This window comes from Lynx rufus, unplaced genomic scaffold (genome assembly GCF_022079265.1).
Source record: "Lynx rufus isolate CCGP_SWC_20201006 ecotype Redwood Valley unplaced genomic scaffold, mLynRuf1.p SCAF_5, whole genome shotgun sequence".
NCBI classification, from domain to species: domain Eukaryota; kingdom Metazoa; phylum Chordata; class Mammalia; order Carnivora; family Felidae; genus Lynx; species Lynx rufus.
The window spans coordinates 84,379,958-84,387,434 of record NW_025814867.1 but is presented as its reverse complement, the minus strand read 5'-3'; the positions used below and the strand labels follow the sequence as shown (position 1 = coordinate 84,387,434).

Below are 7,477 nucleotides of genomic sequence, written 5' to 3'. Positions count from 1 at the left end.
ATAAAACTCAGTGTAGGCTTTGGGAGGGGGATCTATGCCTGTCGGGGAGAGTGAGAGAATGGCCTACTGTGAGCCCTCACCACATTCTTGTTCACATCAGAATTCCAAGTGAAGGAGCCATCTGTCAACATGTATCATTTTCATCAAGGTAGTGTCAGAACTATGAACACTAGACTCGGACCGTTACCGAAAATGCCACCTTAGAGGTTCTAACGATGACGTTGGAGTGCGTGTATGTATGCATATTGGTTACTTTATGCACTAATTATGGGGGGCTTTTGCAGCTAAACTGGAAACCCAACCATAATTCACAATATTTCCACGCTCTAAATAATAATTTAAAAAAGAACTTTTGGATCACAGCAGGGTTGTGAGTCAGGGACAGCCTATTCCACTTGGAGAGAAAGGAGGGTCTGCGCGGCTTCCTAGGGGACTCCCTGGCAATATTCCGAACAGTCCCCAGGAGCATCATTTCTTCAAAAAAAGAAAAGCTGAAACAGCTAGAGATCTGAGTTAGACCCAGCACACAGAGGGCACTCTAGATGTTTGCAGGCTTTCGTCACCTTTCCGCAAAGGAAATGGGTATGTGCTAACTACACGCTGCCACTTATTCACAGCCTTCATTTTCTTCCTCTTCTGCCTTCTCCAGGTTATATTAAGCTTAATTATAGGTTCACTAGGTGTTGTAGATTTCCTAAAGCCTGCAAGAAAAATAGACTTTCCGACTGACCCAGACAATGCTGAGTGCATTAAGGAATGCACTGAGGAAGTAAGGAAGGAAGGAAGGAAGGAAGGAAGGGAAGGAGGGAGGGCGGGCAAGCCAATCGTCGGCAGACAAGACGACATACACACTGTAAAATGTTTCTTTGGAAATTTGTCACTCAGGAGTAATGGCAGTAGAACGCACAGGAGAATCCAGCACAGGAAGGTGCATTGTTCTGTGCGGTGGTAAGTCGGTGTTGCCTTTGTTCCTCTTACACTGTGATGATAGCACATTCATTTCTGGCGCCCCCGCCCCCCCCCCCTTGAAAATCAGCATTCGTGTTACAAAATTAGATTCTGGTTTCTTAAAAAACATTTACTGAAGTGTTCATTTTACATGGGAACCATGTCAATACCCTTTAGTGTTTTGTTTTTCAGAACTTTTTTTCATTGAATGGGTCAGATTTAAAGGTCAAATGGAAGAGCCACTGCTAACTAAAGGTTGATGGTGAATGACATTCAGGAATCATCAGTTTAAACCAGCGAAGATACAGGACTCGTTTTCAGGCATTCATTGAGTGCATGTCTTTTTAGCGCTGCACCAGTCTGCCTCAGCTGACAGGTTACTGCCCTGTCCTTGAGGGAGGCAGCCTATTTCTTGGAAACAGTGACAAAAATATGCTTAACATTCACTACTTTGACTTGTTTGTGTCTACATTTCTTCTTTAAAGTTTTTTATTTTTATTTTTACTTTTTTTAAAGTTTTTTATTTTGAAATAATTTCATACTTACACAAAGATGGCAAAAATGAAACAAAGAACTTTCCTGAGCCTGAATACTGTAATGTACAATTCCTACAAACAAGGAAATTCTCCTACATAACTGGAATGCAATCATCAAGGAAATTAACACTGATGCCTTCCTACCATCCAGCTTCAGGTGCTGTTCAGGTTTTGACAGATCATGGTCCCTACAACAGAAACCCAGTTCAGGATCACCTGTTGTATTTCGTTGTCCTGTCTCCCACTTCTTTCACTCAGAGTGCCTCCTCAGTCTTTCCTTGACTTTTACAACTTTGATACTTCTGAATGTCACATTCTGATTATTTTGTAGAGGTGTCCCTCCATTTGCATTTGTCTGATATTTCCCCATGATTTTTCATTATAAAATTAGTCTCTCTTGGGGTGCATGGGTGGCTCAGTTGGTTGAGCGTCTGACTCGTGATTTCTGCACAGATCATGATCCCAAGGTCGTGGGATCCAGCCCCACGTTGGGCTCTGCACTGGGTGTGGAACCCGCTTAAGATTCTCTCTCTTTCCCTCAGCCTCTGCTCCTCCCCTGTTCTCTCTCTCTCTAAGATACAAAAAAAAAAAATTACTCTCTCTTTGTCACAAATGAGAATTTTGTGTAGTGGTACGCTGAAACTATGCAAATTTCCTATTTCTTATTCAACTCCTCCCCCACCGCCCAGGTTTCAACATCCACTGGTATCTCTTGGATGAATTAATTATTGCTAAGATGGTTGCTAAATAGTGATTTTTAAAATTCCATCATTTCTTCATCTATTATTTGGTATTTTACTGTCAGGAAAAACTTTCTTTCCTCTCTATTTTTTTGTGTTCGCATGGACTTAGGGATTCCTATTTTCCTCAATAATTACAATGTATTACTACCATTATTTATTTTGAGAAATAAACTGCCCCAGATTTGACCAGTGGGAGTGCTTTCAAGCTGACTTCTGTGCCTTGTTGACATATTAGTCATTCTTTGAGAGGCTGTGAATCTTTTGAACAGAAACTCTGCTGTGCTCAACAGAAAGGGGGGCTCTTCTTGGAGTCTGGGTGACTGGGCTGCAGTCCTCTTGGCTTCTTTCGTTCATAGTTGGGTATCCTCGGGAGAGTGGTCCTTCCGCTTGAAAGCATAAAATGGGGATAACCAATATCTGCATTATCTGTGATATTGGCATTGATTGAATTAAATCTGTACAAAAGGAAGCATGATTTCAATCTGATTAATCATGAAATTCAGCATCCATCAACATTTCGTTGCATTTGAAAACAATCTATGGTTAGATTTTCCTGAGTCTGAATGAGGATTGCTGAGACCATTGTAGACCATCTAAAATCAAACAAGTTAGGGATGTCTGGGTGGCTCTGTCGGTTAAGCATCCAACTTCAGCTCAGGTCATGATCTCATGGCTTGTGAGTTCAGGTCCCACGGTGGGCTTTGTGATGACAGCTCAGAACCTGGAACCTACTTCAGATTCTCTCTCTCTGCCCCTCCCCTGCTCCCTCTCTCTCTAAAATAAATTAACATTAAAAAAAATTTTTTTAAGAAAATAAAACCAAACAAGTTAGTTATAAGCAATTACTTTCAAAAGCAAAAATTCTAAAAGAGTTATGGAAATGTTTCAAGATAAAAACAGCGCTCAGTGTGGGATGAACATGCATTTTAAGATGCTTAAATGATATGGAGTGAAGCCCCAGACTAGGCGAGGTGAAACCTTATGAGAGACCTACGCCCTCCAGACCAGTTAGGTGGTAAGAGCCCTGTTCCTGGTGGGAAGCACTGAGGCCGACAGCCAGACTTTTGTGGAGAAGGAAACACCTTTCTGTGCTGAATGGTGAAGCAGGCATCAGCCCCTAATTCATTCGTGACCCTGGGCGGGCTGCACCCCTCCCCGGGCCTCAGTGTCGCCAACAAAGCCAAAGAATAAACAAGGGTGCAAAAGTCCTTTAAACTCTCTAAAGTACCGCTAAAACTTCTATCTGAAGATGTCGGATGTGATCTCTCTCCACCCTTGAGACTCTAAAATTCTCTGCCCTGTCCCCTGAGCTTTGATTCCAGGGGCTGTTTATTTTGAGCATCAGTTTGTGCACAGCCCATAATCAAGGATTCAACCTCTCTCACTGCGGGTGTCCCCTCTGGAGAGGAAGTGAACCAGTCGGGTTTTGTGAGCTGGCATTCTCCCCTTCAAACGTAATCGAGGCCCTGCCCTAGGGACTGGATAGAGAGAAAGAGAAGCTTTCTTCCTAATCCATTAGTATACTGGTTTGTAGTTCTTGCCGTTGCGAATTACATTAGAGGGAGGGACTCAGGAAGAAAAGATATTTTGCCAAGGTGGGGCATTCATTTTCTATGGTGGCTGTAACAAATGACTACAAACGGGGTGGCTTGAAACAACAGAAATTTATCTTCTTACAATTCTGGAGGCCACGATTCTGGAGTCATGATGTCAGCAGGGTCTCAGCCTCCCTTCCAAGAGCTCTAGGGGAGGACCCTCCCTTGCTTCTTTCAGCTTCTGGTAACTCCCGGCGTTCTTTGGTCTATGGCTGCATCATTCAATTTCTGCCTCTGGCTTCTCCTCATCTTGATGAGGGCGCTTGTCATTGGTTGTAGAGTGCATGTGGGCAAAGCAGGGTGACGTTATCTAAAGATCCTTATTTAACTGCATCTGCAAAGACCCTTTTTCCAAATCAGGTCACATTCATAGGTTTGGGGCGTTAGGATATAGACATATCTTTTGGGGGGCTACCATTCAACCCACTATAGGTGCCTTTTTTCTCGCACTTCCTGCGGTTTCTGACAGGCTCACAGCGGGTCCGCTCCGGGTCACCTTCACTCTGGGACCAGGCTGATGGGGTGGTGGATTTGGAATAGGACCAGTCTTGTGGTAGAGGGAGAAGAGCGTGTGGGACACCTCAAGGTGGCTCTTGAATCTTCTGCCTGGAAGTGATGGCTGTCACTTCTGCTCATTTCACCAGCCAGGGCAAGCCCTGTGACCAAGGGTGATGTCAGTGAGGAGGAGAAATATCATCTTACCCCAGGGAGGGGCAGGGACTATTTCTGAACCACAGTAAGGCAGGCCATAGGTGCTGTAGGAGGAGCCCCTCTGTCTGTTTAGAAGCTGCAGAACTTCCCACCCAGGGAAGATCACCGCTCCTCCAGGCTTCCTCCAGATCCTTAGCACCCCTTCTGCAAGCCCTGTGCTGTCTGCATGTTCTGACCACACCCTCCACTTCATCCTGCGCTCGTCCCCCAGCCCTCGTCGTTCCTCATTTCCAAGAAAGAAACAAAACAAAACATGTTGACTTAAGAGTTTTATGCTCTTGCCTGCGAGACTGCTGTCGGAGCTTTGCTTCCTAAACAGACCCCACGCCGAGCGTTTAAAGCACGGCTATTTTCACAGCAGCCACCAGAAGAGAACTTCACTCCTTCCTCTGTTTGCAGAGGCTCTGAGAAATGGTCAAGGACTGGCCCCGAAGCCACAGATGGACTTAGCAGTGGATCCCAAGAGCCTTCAACAGCTGAGGCAGAAGAGGCCTGAGGGAGGGGGAGTGTAGCTGGTAGGAATCTCGTGTTCCATAATCGGGCCGCCAGGGCTCTGCAAGGCCCCGAAATTGTAAGTCAAAGCACGTGAGAGTAGGTGTCCATCGTGTGTGTATTTTCTGCCGGGAGCCACAGCTTACATCCCATTCTCAAAGAATATGCAGACCCAGAAAGAGGAAGAGCCACAGAACCTAATCTAATTCCTTCATTATATGGCTGATATGGAAATTGAGGTTTGGTTCCTTGGACCAAACGGACTGACTCTATTTAATATATGACTGATAACTTCATCAAGAGCTTTTCCCCTAAACCTTGGTTTTGTTTCTGTGAGTTCATTTCTCTAATGTTACAACATATTCTGAGAGAAAGGAAGACTCTTTGGAAAGTTACATTGACTTTTAAAGCCACAAGGGGATCATTTGGGACATTCCTACCTCGGCGGTTATTACCCCGCAGCGCTACCTCTAGCCTTCTCTTTGGTCTCCACGGGGACCCGTTACGTCTCTAACAAGCAAGTATGAAGACTTATAGTGCTGGCTTACCAGAAGGGTTTGCTTCGGGAATTTCACAAGACAGGACTGCTGCTGTCTTGCACGGAAATTTACATCCCATGAAGCAGAAGAGAGAATGACGATGGCACATGATGGTAATAGGATTGCATCAATATTACATGGCTACTAGGCGGAGAACCCATAGGTTTTAATAGCACAGCTCTATTTATCCTCCTCTGTTTTCAGGACACTGGTTGGGGGTGATTGGTATTTCCTTTTTACAGATACAGAAACAGAGGATCAATAATTTATTAAATATGAATTATTTAATATTTCCTAACAGGGTCTGTGGATGGGGCTTCCGGGGTCTGTGGACCCCTGACATGAGCTGCAAAGACAAGTATGTATTTGTATGTGCATTTGGGGGAAGGGGAGAGGAGCACGTGATTTTCATCAAATTCTACCAAGTTCTGTGGTTGTGAAAGGTTCAGAGCCGCTTTTATTGTATACTAATTGGCAGAATAGCCCAATCTTGACATGGAACCGGATCTTTTTGATTTCCCTCCCTTTTGGCCTTGGTTGCTGACCTCCACAACAGCAGACAAAATCGAAAGCAAGAACAATTGTGGAAGAGTCACGTTAGATAAGTTTCCCTAACTCATCTCTGTCCTGGAAAGTTTAAAATCTTCCTTCTACTTGTGATAGTCCTGACTACGGTAGAGTCCCAGTAGGTTAGAGTGGAAAGAAACCCTAAAACACGTCAGGATTCACAGATGGAAAAACTGAGGCCTAAAACATTGATCACATTCACATAACAAATCAGGGTTCGAGTTCCTGTGCATTCCTTTTTGAGAAATCAGCTCCAATCTCAGTAGGGAAGCTCTTGCCAAAATTTCTTAACAAATGACAATTCAGTGTGACTCATTTTTTTTTTTTTGACATCATGCAAATGAGGGAAACAAGACTGAGTGGCTTTCTGTCCAGAGATCAGGATATGAAGTCTGTCTGGGGCCACACGTTCCCTTGGGACATGTCGTAGTGTCAGAAATGGGTTCTGGAAGAAGCGGGCCTTTGTCCGTTTCTGTTTGGTGAGTGAGCTCCTCTCAGCCGTGGTGGCTGGAGGGGTGGTTCCGCACCCACACATACTCTGAGGGAGACTAACACCAGGCAACCTCCTTAGGACTGCCATCAGGGATTGCTGTCTCTAGATCTGCCATCAGAGGCCCCTTTCCTCCCAGCCTCTATTTTTTCTGGGGGAAAACGTTGTCTTTGCCAGATTAGATGTTCCGAGCCAACCAGTGCCTCCCTCCCACCTGAAGCAGAACCACAGTCATTGGGCCCCTTACACTGAGGGCCCCAAGAAGCACCGAGCTAATGCTGTTAGGGTGTGCAGGATTTTATTTTTAAATGGCTTTTTGCTTCACAGGTGGACTCCCTTCTGGCCTGAGGGACTCTGGACCTCTGTGACTTCCATGAGGGGTAAAGTTCAATGTTAACCTCACCAACGAGAAGTCAGTTTCAGAAGCTGGCCATGCCCTGGTTTCTTCCAAGGAGACAAAACAGTGTTTCTCAGAGGGGCCTGTGAGAAGGCACCTCAGAAATGTAGTGATTTATAAGCAGGATGTTATTTCCTATACAGTAGGAAAGCTGGAGGATCCCTTTATTTATTTTTTTTAAATCTTAAAAAAAATTTTTTTTAATGTTTATTTATTTTTGAGACAGAGAGAGACACAGCATGAGCGGAGGAGGGGTAGAGAGAGAGGGAGACCCAGAATCTGAAGCAGGCTCCAGGCTCTGAGCTGTTGGCACAGAGCCCTATGCGGGGCTCGAACCCACAAGCTGTGAGATCATGATCTGAGCCGAAGTCGGACGCTCAACTGACTGAGCCACCCAGGCGCCCGCTTTTTTTATTTTTATAAAGTTTATTTATTTTGAGGGAGAAAGAGCGCCCCAGT

The 7,477-nt window shown here is 44.9% G+C and overlaps 1 long non-coding RNA gene across 1 annotated transcript; it reads left to right on the top strand.

The window, feature by feature from the left end:
* The first annotated feature begins 863 nt into the window (after positions 1-863).
* Positions 864-7,234, top strand: LOC124527067 (uncharacterized). Its single transcript, XR_006965796.1, has 3 exons — positions 864-948; positions 5,866-5,922; positions 6,949-7,234. It is a non-coding gene; the product is annotated as an uncharacterized LOC124527067 (long non-coding RNA).
* Positions 7,235-7,477: the final 243 nt, after the last annotated feature.